Here is a 14,960-nt window from a genome sequence, read left to right as displayed (position 1 = left end):
TCTCTCAAAAAATTAGAAAAGTCTCAAATACGCAAGCTAACATGACACCTAAAGGACCTGGAGAAAAAACAACAAATAAAACCTAAGCCAAGCAGGAGAAGACAAATAGTACAGATTAGAGCAAAAATCAATGAAATAGAAACCAGAAGAACAGTAGAACAGATGAACAAAACTAGAAACTGGTTCTTTGAAAGAATTAATAAGATTGATAAACTTTTGGCCCAATTATCTAAAAGAAAAGAGAAAGGACCCAAGTCAATAAAATCAAGAATTAAAAGGGAGAGATCATGACAACACCAAGGAAATACAGATAATTTTAAGAACATACTATGAGCCAAAAATTTGGCAATCTGGAAGAAATGGATGCACTCCTGGGAACTTATAAACTACCAAGACTGAAACAGGAAGGAATAGACAATCTGAACAGACCAATAACCAGCAAGGAAATTGAAGCAGTAATCAAAAGCCCCCCCCCCCCCCGCGCAAAAAAAAAAAGAGTCCAGGGCCAGATGGCTTCCCAAGAGAATTCTACCAAACATTTAAAAAAGAAATAATACCTATTCTTCTGAAGTCGTTTCAAAAATAGAAATGGAGGGAAAACTTCCAAATTCGTTCTCTGAAATCAGCATTACTTTTATCCCAAAACCAAACAAAGTCCCCATCAAAAAAGAGAATTACAGACCAAATTCCCTGATGAACATGGATGCCAAAATACTCACCAAGATATTAAAAGACCCCGAATCACTAGGGGAATGTTGAAAAAGAAAACCAAAGCTGGGGGCATCACAATGTCTGATTCAAAACTCTATTACAAAGCTCTGATCATCAAGACAGCATAGTATTGGCTCAAAAACAGACACATAGATCAATGGAACAGAATAGAGAGCCTAGAAATGGACCCTCAACTCTATGGTCAACTAATCTTTGACAAAGCAGGAAAGAAGATCCAGTGGAAAGAAGATAGTCTTTTCAATAAATGGTGCTGGGAAAATTGGACAGCCACATGCAGAAGAATGAAATTGGACCATTTTCTTACACCATACACAAAGACAAACTCAAAATGGGTGAAAGACCTAAATGGTGGACGGGAATCCATCAAAATCCTCAAGCAGAACACAGGAAGCAACATCTTCAACCTCGGCCACAGCAACTTCTTGCTAGATACGTCTCCAAAGGCAAAGGAAAGAAAAGCAAAAATTTACTATTGGTACTTCATCAAGATAAAAAGCTTCTGCACAGCAAAGGAAACAGTCAACAAATCTAAAAGGTAACCTATGGAATGGGAGAAGATAGTTGCAAATATCATATCAGATAAAGAGCTGGTATCCAAGATCCATAAAGATCTTATCAACTCAACACCAAAAAAAAAAAAAAAAACCCAAAGAATCCAGTCAAGAAATGGGCAGAAGACACGCACAGACATTTCTCCAAAGAAGACATACAAACGGCCAACAGACACATGAAAAAATGCCCCACATCACTTGTCATCAGAGAAATATAAATCAAAACCTCAATGAGTTACCACTTTACACCAGTTAGAATGGCTAAAATTAACAAGACAGGAAACAACAAATGTTAGCAAGGATGAGGAAAAAGGGGAACCTCTTACACTGCTGGTGGGAATGCAAGCTGGTGCAGCCACTCTGGAAAACAGTATGGAGTTTCCTCAAGATGTTAAAAGTAGAGCTACTCTATGACCCAGCAATTGCACTACTGGGGTATTTACCCCAAAGATACAGATGTAGTGAAAATAAGGGGCACCTGCTACCCCTGCAATGTTCATAGTGGCGATGTCCACAAACAGCCAAGCTGTAAAGGAGCCAAGTTGTCCTTCAACAGATGAATGGATAAAGAAGATGTGGTTCGTATATACAATGAAATATTACTCAACCATCCGAAAGGATGAATACCTACAATTTGCATCAACATAGATGGAACTGGAGGGGATTATGCTAAGTGAAATAAATCACAGAAAGATAATTATTATATGCTTTCACTCATATGGAACATAAGAAACAGTTCAGAGTATCATAGGGCAAGGAAGGGAAAACTGAATGGGAAGAAATCAGAAAGGGAGACAAATCATGAGAGACTCTGGACTGTAGGAAACAAACTGAGGCTTATGGAAAGGAGGTGGGTGGGGGGATGGAACAACTGGGTGATGGGCATTAAGGAGGGCACATGAGGTGATGAGCACTGGGTGTTATAGGCCACTGGTGAAATATTGAACACTATCTCACAAATGAATGATGTAGTATGTGTTGGTTCATTGAATTTATTTATTTTTATTTTTTTTTAAAGATTTTATTTATTTATTTAAGAGAGAATGAGAGATAGAAAGCACGAGAGGGAAGAAGGAAGAGGGTCAGAGGAGAAGCAGACTCCCCGCTGAGCAGGGAGCCCGATGCGGGACTCGATCCCAGGACTCCAGGATCATGACCTGAGCCGAAGGCAGTCGCTTAACCAACTGAGCCACCCAGGCGCCCGGTTCATTGAATTTAAATTTAAAAAAAGAAAAGATAAAAGGCTGCCTGCAGTTTTGCCACAGCACTTCTACGAATTCACTGATAATCACCATGCTTTCCCCTCTGTGTATATAATTCTGTGTAAGGACCCAAAATCATTTTCCATACATGTCCACTGTCTCATTGCATACTACATCGAAGGATCCTTTTTCTTGATGTATAAAAACAGACCCAACTGAATAATGTTTAAGCATAACTTTAGAACATAATAAAATAAAAGCTTTTCTCCAGAAAAAAAAAATTTAAAAATTAAAATAAAAACCTAAGCCTCTGTTTCCCTGTTGACTTTCTGTTTGTATATTCTGTCCATTGATGTAAGTGGGGTGTGATGGTCCCCTACTATCATTGTATTACTGTCAATCATTTTCTTTATGCTGTTTAGCTGCTTTATGTATTCGGGTGCTCCCATGTTGGGTGCTTAAATATTTACAATTATATCTTCTTGTTGGATTGTTCCCTTTATGATTATATAGTGTCCTTCTTTGTCTCCTGTTACAGTCTGTTTTAAAGTCTACCTTGAACAATGTAAGTATTGCTACTTTGGTTTACTTATTACTTCCATTTGCATGATAAATACTTTTCCTTCCTTTCACTTTCAGTCTGCATGTGTCTCTAGGTCTGAAATGAGTCTTTTGTAGGCAGCATATAGATGGGTCTTGTTTTCTATCCATTCTATCACCCTATTTCCTTTGACTGGAGTGTTCAATCCATTTACATTCAAAGTAACTATTGATAGGTATGTATTTATTGCCATTTTGTTACTTTTATTTTTGTTTTTGTAGTTCTCTGTTCCTTTCTTTTCTTGCTCTCTCCTTTAATGGTTTGTCGGCGCTCTTTAGTGATATACTTGAATTCCTTTCACTTTACTTTTTGCACATCTATTACCAGTTTTTGATTTGCAGTTCCATTAGGTTTGTATGTAACATCTTCTGCATGTGGCAATCTATATTAAGTTGATGGTCACTAAATTTCAACTCGTTCTTTACTCCCCCTCCCCACGTTTTTGGTATATGGTGTCATACTTGACATCCTTTTATTTTGTGAATCCCTTGATTTCTTTTTATAGATATACTTAATTTTACTGCTTTTGTGCTTTCTACATTTTTTTTTTTTTTACCCCTGTTTATGGTCTTTCCTTTCCACTCAGAGAATTTCTTTAACATTTACTGTAAGGCTGGTTTAATGGTGATGAACTCCTTTAGCTTTTGTTTATCTGGGAAACTCTTTTTTTAATTTAAATTCAATTAGCCCACACATAGTACATCATTAGTTTCAGATGGAGTGTTCAACAATTAATCAGTTGTGTATAACACCCAGTGCTATTTGAGACATATCTGTCTGTCTCCTCATTTTGTATAACTCTCTGTGTTTGTTTCTGTGTGTTAGGAAAGTCAGCTACATCTCCGGCTCTTAAGCAGTGACCTTTATGAAGAAGTCCTGTAGTGCCCTGTAGTACAATGTCCCCTCTTCACCAGAACGTGGTGCTTCAGGGAAGAAAGATTCCTGGATGCTTACATTCCACTAGTGTGTGTTATGGCTTTGTGTTCCCCCACGTGGAAATTCATATGTTGAAGCCCTAACTTTGAGTACCTCAGATTAACACCGTATTTGGAAATAAAGCCCTTAAAGAGATGATTAGGTTAAAATGAGGCTGTTAGAATCCAATCTGGTTGGTGTCTCATAAGAAGAGAGAATTTGTAGATCTTGGATACCAGCCCTTTTTCTGATATGTCATTTGCAAATATCTTCTCCCATTCTGTAGGTTGCCCTTTAGTTTTGTTGATCTTGATAAGGTGCCAATGGTTCACTTTGCTTGTTTCCCTGGCCTTTAGAGAGCGTGTTTTGCAAGCTGGTACAGCCACTCTGGAAAACAGTATGGAGGTTCCTTAAGAAGTTAAAATTAGAGCTACCCTACGACCCAGCAGTTGCACTACTGGGTATTTACCCCAAAGCCACAGATGTGGTGAAAAGAAGGGCCATATGCACCCCAATGTTCATAGCAGCAATGTCCACAATAGCCAAACTGTGGAAGGAGCCGAGATGCCCTTCAACAGATAAATGGATAAAGAAGATGTGGTTCATATATACAATGGAATGTTTACTCAGCTATCAGAAAGGGTGAATACCTGCCATTTACATCAATGTGGACGGAACAGGAGGGGATTATGTTAAGTGATGTAAGTCAATCAGAGAAAGACAATTATCATATGGTTTCACTTATATTTTTTTTTGAGATTTTATTTATTTATTTGACAGAGAGAGACACAGCGAGAGAGGGAACACAAGCAGGGAGAGTGGGAGAGGGAGAAGCAAGCTTCCCGCCGAGCAGGGAGCCTGACGCGGGACTCGATCCCAGGACCCCGGGACCACGACCCAAGCCGACGGCAGACGCCCAACGACTGAGCCACCCTATATGTAGGAGGGCATGTGATGTGATGAGCACTGGGTGTTATACCCAAATGATGAATCATTGAACACTACATCTGAAACTAATGATGTTAGTTATGTTGGCTAATTGAATTTAAATGGAAGAAAGAAGAAGAGAGAATTTGGACACACAAAGAGACATCAGGGCACAGAGAGACAACCACGTGAAAAGGCAGCAAAGAGTGAGGCCTCAGTAAAACCAATCCTGCCAGCACTCTGATCTGAGACTGACGTCCAGCCTCCAGAATTGTTAGAAAATAAATTTCTGTTGTTTAAACCACAAAGTCTGTGATAACTTTGTTATAGCAGCCCTAATGAACTAATGCAAATACTGCTGCTTTTGGAACAACAAACCTAAAAATCTGGAAGTGGCTTTGGAACTGAATAATGGATAAAGGCTGGAAGAGTTTTGAGGTATATGTTAGGTAAGCCCTAGATTGCCTTGAAAAGATTGTTGGTAAACCTATGGACATTGAAATTCCTTCTAGTGAGGCTTCATACGGAAAGGAAGAACATGTTATTAGACACTGGAGGAAAGATGATCCTTCTCATAAAGTATGGCAAAGAACTTGGCTGAATGTGTTCTAGTGTTTTGTGGAAAGGAGAAATCATGAATGACAAACTTAGATATATAGTTACATGCTCATAGCCAGATAGCTCTATTGTCCCATCCTGAAGAATTCCAGAAGTCCAACAGCCTTCTTCTATTTTATCTCGTTTCTGTCCCTTTAGTTCAATAAGGCAATGTTTCTGCTGGTTTAACCCCATTTCTATCCCAGGCTACTGCTGAGATGGCTGATTAAATCCATGAGTCACACCTGTAGTTTCTTTGTGGAGTGACTGTCTGACCGCTCTTGGGGTTCTCTCTAGAACACACTTTCTCACTGTTCGCAATATGGATAACTATCTGGCTGTGAACAGGCATTATCCTTCAAGAAAATGGAAGGATGACTCTGATGTTGGAAATATTTCTCCTCTTCAGTTCCAGAGGGTGGGACCACCACCTAGGTCTCAGTGGGCCTTATAGTTGAGGAGTTGCAACCCAGGGCTGAGGAGGCAATTCTGCCCCCCAGAAATGGACCCAAATTAGGACAGGGCTACCCAAAGGACAGAACATTGAGCTAAAAAGAATTATTCTCAAGCCTTAAAATATAAAGAATTTGCCCTGCTAGGATTTGAACTTGCTTAGAGCCTGTCACCCATCTCTCCTATTTCTCCCTTTTGGAATGGGACTGTCTGTCCTATGCCTGTCCCACCACTGTATTTTGGGAACAGATAGGGTGTCTGGTTTCTCCGATCCACAGATAGAAAGGAATTTTACCTGACGATGCATCACATTTTCACTCTTAACCCACACCCGAGTTAGATGATGTTTAGATGAGATTTGGGACTTAGCGTTTATCCAGGAATGGGTTAAGATTTAGGGGGCTGTTGGGATGGAAGTGAATGTATTTTGCATGTGAGAAAGACATGAAAGAAAGGCCAATGGGTGGAATATAATGAGCTGAATTTTATCCCCCCCCCCCCGCCAATTCATACGTTGAAGTTCTCAACACCTACACCACAGAGTGTGAGATAAGGCCTTTAAAGAGGTGATCCGACTATTATTTTTTTAAGATTTTATTTATTTATTTGACAGAGATAGAGAGAGAGCACAAGCAGGCAGAGAGGCAGGCAGAGGGAGAGGGAGAAGCAGGCTTCCCTCTGAGCAGGGAGCCCGATGCGGGGCTCGATCCCAGGACCCTGGGATCATGACCTGAGCCGAAGGCAGCCACCCAACTAACTGAGCCACCCAGGCGCCCCATAGAGGTGATCCAATTAAATGAGGCCACTAGTGTGGCCATTAGAATTCAAACTGACTGGTGATCTCATAAGATGAAATTTTTACACAGAGAGGGACACCAGGGCCACATGCACAAAGGTCGATCACATGAAGAGGCAATAATTAAGAAGGCAGCTATCTGCAAACTAAGGAGAGAATCCTCAGAGAAAACCAACCCCGTTGACACCTTGATCTTGAATTTCTAGTCCTCAAAACTATGTGGAAATATATTTCTATTGTTAAAGCCACCCAGTCTGTGGTATTTTGTTACAGCAACCTGAAAAAATTCTTCCCGTGGGTTACCTGCAAATACCTAGCACAAGGGAGACTAAAAAGTATAATCTTCACTATTCTAAAAAGTGTGGATTTATTTTTATGGAAGCAGAGGAGAACTGATATGGTGGGATTATCTCTTGGATTCTCGCACAACCCCTACAGAGATTCTGGATGCTGAGAACTTTTTCTTTTTAAAAAGGTTCATATAATGCTTAAGATTGTTAAACGCTGAAGTGGAATAACATCTGTAGTTAGGGGCCAAATTATTTTGTACTCACTTGGCAAGTGCTTTAGCAACCTAAGAATGAGAACTTGCAATTCTTTCAGTTGTTTAATTAATAATGGTTGAGTGCCAACTGTGCCAGGTAGCATAGGCCTAAAAAAACTGGATAAAGGTAAGACTCGAACGGTGCCTTAAGAGTCAAGAATTGGGACGTATGGTGCGGATTTGGTAGGAAGACGTTCCAAATTTCCCTTCATAGTTAGGATTTATTTAGGCCAAACTTTATATTACAGACCAAGAATCACAAACTGAACATAGCCCGCAGTAATTGTAAATATGATTTATATAGCCAGTTCAATGTTCTAAAAGTAACTGAATGAACCTTTTGCTAGACACCTACTTTTTATTTTGGCCATAGTCCTCAACTCTCCCTGTTGCTTTATACTAAGCTTCTTCCTGCTTCGACATTGACTGATGTCTCAATCATGCAGTCATTTGCATTGGCTCTTCCTAGTGTGTACTATATAACATGAGAACAAAATGTACAAGGCCAAGGGTTGTCTGAATTATCTCAGAGCTATTCTCCACCATTTGTCTCTTCTCTATGGCATTAAGAGATAGACATTGTCTTGAAGTTATATGATCTTAATCAGGAGAGTTTGCTTAAGCAGAAAATCAGTGGCCCTCAACATCGTGACTTTATGGTTATTTGGGAGAGACAGAAAGGAGGAAAACAGCATTAAGGAACTGACAGGACAGAGCAGATATAAATCAGGAACTATCAGATCAAGGCAAGCAGCCAAAGATCACTTGGCTGAATGTGCACAGCTCGCCCAGCAACCCTTTGTGCAGACCTGGGCTTTGAAACACGGTCAAGGGGATTTCTAGAGGACAATGGAATAAGCAAGGCTATGCTTAGGCTTAAGCTTAGGTTATGCTTAGCACAACTTTTAGTGGATTATTGAGGTGGATTTTATTCGCTAAATTGTTTCAAAGGTTCTGACAACGAAAACTTCCCCAACACTTTAAACTTTGACTCAGAATAATAATGTAGACATTTCACTAAAATTGCAAAATTTAGCAAAAAGACATCTCCAGGAGGGGATTTAGCAGGACTTTAAAACTCCATTTATAGCACATACTTGATACTCCTAACCACCTTTCTTCCTTTAACTTCTCTAACATATTCTTCCTTCCTTAAATATTTATTTAATGCCTACTGTTGTCTTTGACATTGTACCAATGTTTAGGGACACAAAAATGAATCTGACATACATATGTACTCAAAGTACACAGCTTAGTTTTGAGGCAGGCATTGAGGGAAGTAAAGTTTACAAAAAGATGTGTCAATTTTGTGTTAGATCAAATCTATGAAAGTGAGAGGCATCCACTAAACCTTTAGGTCTTTGTCTTTTGAAACATCTCAGAAGACCTCATCCGACTAAATCAGTCTAGACTCTGCTGCAGCTCACTGGGAGCAAGAAGTTGCTCTCATAACTCATCAATAAAATTTAGGCAGAAGTGCTACAATGGAGCAGGGATATGACCTGTCCTTTCTTTTTTCTTTTTTTTTTTTTTTAGTGAGTAAAGCAATAGAAGTTTATTAAGTGAAGATACAGAAAAAGCTCTCAAGAGTGAGAGGGGTTCCAACAGGGTTGCCCCCCCCCCCCCCTTTTTAGGGATATGACGTGTTCTTGCCTGGTACTCGGAGGTACCAGCTTGTCTGGTCATCGTAAAACATGTGTCAGGCCTTTGGTGCCAAACATGAATCCAAGGACATTTACTCATGAAGCAAAACCAGAGTCCTAATGTACCTTACTTCTAGTTATTACTCGAGTAGCTTTTCAGAAAAGCTGTTAGTAGCAAACAAATCAAGTGAAAAGTATGGCTTTAATTCTCCCTTTTGGCTCATTGGATCAAGATAATTTAAGACCATCCTCAAACAATGAAACAAAGTAAGAATCTAAGATGCTTGTTTTTTCTTATTAAAAGTGCTTCTCTGCAGTTCTACAGTTACTGAGGATTTAATGAGTGGAAACACTGCTCTTAAAGGAACTTTTTCTTTAGTGTAAAAAGGATGTATAGGCTTTGGAGCCAGATAAAATTCAGGCCTAGTATCACCTTATACTAGTTGACAGGTTTGGGAAGGTTACTTTTTGTCTCTGAATGGTAGTACCGAATCTGTGAAAAAGGCATAATGTTATCCACTTTCCACACCTGTTAAAAAATTAAATTCTATATTGTATTCAAAAGGTAGGTATAGCATAATATATGTCCAATTACTGCAATTTCCTCCCTTGCCCTTAGTATTTAACAAATGATGTTGCTTTAATTTAAAGGAAATGCAAATCAAAACTGCAATGAGATATCAGCTCACACCTGTCAGAATGGCTAAAATAACACAAGAAACAACAAGTGTTGGTGAGGATGTAAAGAAATAGGTGGGAATGCAAATTGGCGCAGCCACTGTAGAAAACAGTATGAAGGTTCCTCAAAAAGATTAAAATTAGAACTACCCTAAATCCAGGAATTCACCACTGAGTATTTACCCCCAAAATACAAAAACACTAATTCAAAGGGGTACATGCATCCCTATGTTTACTGCAGCATTATTTTTTGGTTTGTTTTTTAAAGATTTTATTTATTTATTTGAGAAGTAGGCTCCCTGCTGAGCAGGAGCCCGACATGGGGCTCGATCCCAGGACCCTGGTATAACCTGAGCTGAAGGCAGACACTTAACTGGCTGAGCTACCCAAGTGCCCCTGCAACATTATTTACAATAGCCAAATTATGGAAGCAGCCCAAGTGTCCACTGGTGAACGGATAAAGAAGAAGTGGATATATATATATATATTCCATATATACAATGGAATATTATTCAGCCACAAAAAAGAATGAAATCTTGCCATTTGCAACAACAACATGGATAGAGCTGGGTATAATGCTAGGCAAAATATGTCAGAGAAAGACAAATGCCATATGATCTCACTCATAAGTGGAATTTAAGAAACAAATAAGAATAAGAGCATAAGGAAAAAAGAGAAGACAAACCAAGAAACAGGCTCTTAACTATAGAGAGCAAACTGATGTTACCAGAGGGGAAGTGGGTGGGGGGGAATGTGTGAAATGGGTAATAGGGATTAAAGAGTAGACTTATCATGATGAGCACTGAATGATGTGGAGAATTGTTGAAGTTACTATACTGTTAAATTACTGTATTGTACACCTGAAACTAATAGAACACTGTATATTAACTATACTGGAATTAAAATAAACTTTAAAAAATAAAAATAGACACAAAAAATATAAAGAAAAGGCATACTATGTGGAATTGTGATCTGTTCACATCTAGTAGGAAAAATTTTTTTTTTTTTTTTTTTAAGAACTGTAGGGTCAGTTTTGCAAAGCCAATCTATGGGGTGTCAAAGCTACCACCACTGTTTTGTTTTTAAAAATCTGATTATTAAAATCTATGATTATTGACTAAATCTTTATCTCCAAACCATTCTATTTCTCATCCAGTCTCGTCAATTTTTCATTCTTATTCTCTTACATCAGCCATTTCAGGGAAGTAAAACTTTTCCTCTATCTTCTTAGGTTAATTCACTGAGGACCTGCAAATTAAACTAAGTAGCAGGTTAACATGAGAAAAAAAAAAGATTTATTCTTATATAGAAGAACTAACAAAACATGTAGCTAGCTTACTAAATGGTTAATGTTAGAGGTTTACGTACTTAATAGGTGAAAGGGGGTTGGGGAAAGAACTTCTGTGGGAAGAACGAAGAGGTTTCTTTAAAAAAGACAGTGGATTCTAGGAGAATAAATGGGAGATAAGAAGGTTTTTGTTTTTGTTTTTTTCATCTGGTTTGCAAATTTGTGCTGTTAACTGATTCACCAGAAATCTTTTTAGCATCCTTGTCAATTTTGTAATACACACTCATCATCATCATCATCATCATCCCTCCTCACACACACATTTTGGAGGGTATTTAAGATAAACTTCTCCAATCTTGTCTAAACAGGCAGACCTCATTTTTATTATTAAGCTGTTTGCTGAGCTTATAATTTTGTGTCCATGAATGGATCACAACTTTCTTGTAATTCACCTAGAACAGGACTCCTAAATCTGACTCCTGTTAACTTTTCAGGCAGTATCCTATAGATGTGTTGTACTGAACAACTCCCTAAAGATTTGTTGTCATCTTTTTTTTTTATTAGAACAGCTATACCCATCATCGGGGTCAAGCTATAGCCAGAATCCAAGTACTTCTCTCCGCTTCCATTCCTATTATAAGTCATCCCACCTCTTGCCTGGACTATTTTTTTTTTTTTTATTAGAACAGCTATACCCATCATCGGGGTCAAGCTATAGCCAGAATCCAAGTACTTCTCTCCGCTTCCATTCCTATTGTAAGTCATCCCACCTCTTGCCTGGACTATTGGGTCAGTTTCCTCACTGATCTTCTAGTCTCCGCCCTTCCCTTAGTCTTTCTCCACTGAGCTGCAGTCTGTTTTCAACATGGAAAAGGGGGTGATCCTTTTAAAGCACAGGCCAGATCATGTTACTTTCCAACTCGAAATCCTCAAACATCACATTTCTTTCAGAACTAAACCTCAAATCCTTATAATGGACTATCAATCTGGGTCTCATCTTGTCTTTGAATTCAAGTTCTACCACATCTAGAGGACCACAGGGCCTCGTCCCACTGATTCTGTCTGAAAGCTCCCCAGGCCCCAGCTGTTCCTGCCTTAGGGCCTTTGATTAATAGTCATATTCAGTTCTCTTCCCTCTCTTTGGGTCTCTGCTCCTGGCAATTTGCCATAGAGGCCTGGCCTGACACTCTTCTTTTCAATGATACCTGCCATACCTCCTAAATGTTTCGTGTCACTTACTTTTCTTCCTGGCACTTATAATTTGACATATACACATTTATTTCTTTCTAATTATCCCTTGCCGCTCACTGGATTAAAGTCTATACTTCAATCTAGAGGGCAGCTATTATGTCTATTTTTTTGTTTTTTTTTTTACTGCTATTATCCCCAATGTCCACAAGAGTGCCTGGCTGAAAGAAAGTGTAGATAAACATTTGTGGAATAAATGAAATACATGTCCATCATTCATGCACACTCCATGTGAGGAGAGTTGAGCTTTGCAATGGGACTACAGGTCAAGCCGAGTCCTTCCTGTATTTGCTTCCTTTTTTATATATATATATATATTTGCTTCCTTTGACAACACAAAAGCCCAGGTTCTTGGGTCTTCCCTCATCAGAGGCAGGTGAGCAGTCCTGGTTGCATGTCTAGTCCTGCCCCAAACCAAGGATCAGAGAATTTCTTCTCCAACCCCAAGTCATATCCTACCTGAGAGTTGTTGTAGTAGAGTTTTCTTCATCTTGATACTTTTTCAGAGCCTTTGTGTGCTCTTATGATTTGTATTCAGGGAAACAGCCTGGCTGGCCAGCCCTCATTCTGTTACCCACTTATGCCAAGCAGCCACTCATCATCTAGGACCAGGCAGAGGGCACACAGAAGAGATATCAGACTGGGAAGAAAGCATCACAAAGTTTTAGCTTTGTATTTTGAAGGAAATTTATATACATTATAGGAAGTTAAACTCAGCAAAACAACCTTCTTAGTGGAGATACAGAACCAGGAGACAGGCATCAGCATAATGTTCAAAATGGAATAGAAATGTAATTCACATACATGTCAATACATGCCAATACATAGTATACACATGTCAGGGTTCTATTAACGAAGGAACTGGTCGGATACGAAGCTGCTTCAAAGGAGAAGGCAGGCAACTGGTGTGTATACAGCTGAAGAAGCAAGGGGGAGGAAGGGACAACTCTTGGGATGAGATTGCTAAATTAGACACAAAATTGGCTAAGGTTCTGACCCTAGCAGAGGTCATTTGTATTTTTATGGGATTTACATTGCCATTGGAGAAAAAATTTTTTGTACCTCTGCCCTATAACAAGGCTTGCAGCTTAGTTTTCTCTAAGTTAACTTCTGCGCTTAAAAGAGTAGTAAAATGCCCTAATTGTAAAGAGTAAGTCAACGTTAGGAGAGTCCAGAGACCCTTGGTGGGCTCAACTGATGGTGCCTTTACCATGACGCTGAAGCCCACAGTCATCTTTCCTGATTTTCTTGCAAGTTCTGGTTCTAACAGGTACAGTCCAGTGGTGCATATTTTATTTTATTATTTTATTTTAATTAATTAATTAATTTCAAGAGAAAATATTTTAGTATTTAATGTCTTAGTATTAATCAACAGCTATTGATTCAAGAGTTAAAATGTTCCATCAAATGTACACGCTTGAATTATGAAAATTTAGAATTATAATAAAATCCTCAATATGCTGCCATTATGTAATTAGATAAATAACAACAACATCAACAGTCACTAGTAGTGTGCCAAAATCATGGCATAAGTTTATAAATATGTCAAGATTTCTTTTGTTTTATTATCCTCAGAAACCCAGGACCACTCAATGTTCATTTACTTGTCATTTTCATCAGAGATCATTCTTACTGATTTTGTATGCTACTGAATACTCTTTCCCTAATTATTCCTGTTTTACTAAAATGAAAATTAGAACAATTTTTTTGGAAACAAAATGAAGTCAAATTAATTCAACAGCTGCTGAAACTTCACCTGAAATTTTAAACAGCTCCAAAGCCACAAAAGGAGACGATAAACACATTAGCTTTAATATAGATATCGTGCAATAAAAATGGAAAGATTTATTTTGGGAAGGTTAACAGAAATAGAAAAATCAATTAAAATTATGTTCACTAGAAGTCTTATCATTAGCATTTTTATTTAGTACAATATATGCTAGAATATAATAACAATATGCCCTTTCTTATCATGGGGAGTCCCTTATACAACTAAAATTCATGGCCAACGTTTTATATGACAAAAGAAAAATAAACTACACCTGTAAATTCTCAGGAAAAGAGCAAGGATATAGGAAAATAATGTATTTTATATAAATTACAAAAGACAGTTAACGGTGAAAATCCATTACCTTCCTCTGACTCAATTTTACAAAATAAAGTCAACATGTATTCTGTAAACTAGCTGCTAAGAGTGCATGAACAGTGTGGCCCTTTCAAAACATAGTGGTCAAAGACTATTATCTTGATGCCATACGTAGTTCTTAACTGGAGTTGAGCTTCCTTTCATAGTCTTCTCTAAGCGGTGGTAGTTTGGCAAGATTTTCATCAGGAAATCCAACTGTAGTGTCTGGGGCTGTGGTCGCCCAGTCTGCACCTGATGAAGGCAGTCTGCACCATAGATCACTGTATTCTCAGGGATGACTTCAAACGTATTCAGGTTGCAGCAAGCCCCAGTGATGCCCACATATGCTTTTGATTCGATAACATTATCTCCCATTTTCATGGCTTGGGAATAACAGCCAACCAATGATCATAGGTTTCTGTTCTGGATCTTCAGCCTCAGGAGTGATATTATCGGGGTGAGCATTTATGATAAGCACCTGTTTTTCTATGAGGTTACCTTGAGCAATCATTATCGGCCCAGCGTCTGCAATAATTCGTGCTTTAGAGTGAATCACCGTCCTAGGTCCTACAGTTACATCACCCCGGATTTCACTTTCTGCACACGCAACGCAACTGCTCTAGGAGCAGTCTTCACACTCTTTTGAGCCTTCTCCGCCAT

General features: G+C 38.7%; 1 pseudogene; it reads right to left on the bottom strand.

Annotated features, from left to right (window-relative positions):
- Positions 1-14,405: 14,405 nt before the first annotated feature.
- LOC113911125 lies at positions 14,406-14,960 on the bottom strand (annotated as a pseudogene).

Source organism: Zalophus californianus, chromosome 12, assembly GCF_009762305.2.
Source record: "Zalophus californianus isolate mZalCal1 chromosome 12, mZalCal1.pri.v2, whole genome shotgun sequence".
Taxonomy (NCBI): Eukaryota; Metazoa; Chordata; class Mammalia; order Carnivora; family Otariidae; genus Zalophus; species Zalophus californianus.
This window is presented reverse-complemented; position numbering and strand designations above follow the sequence as displayed.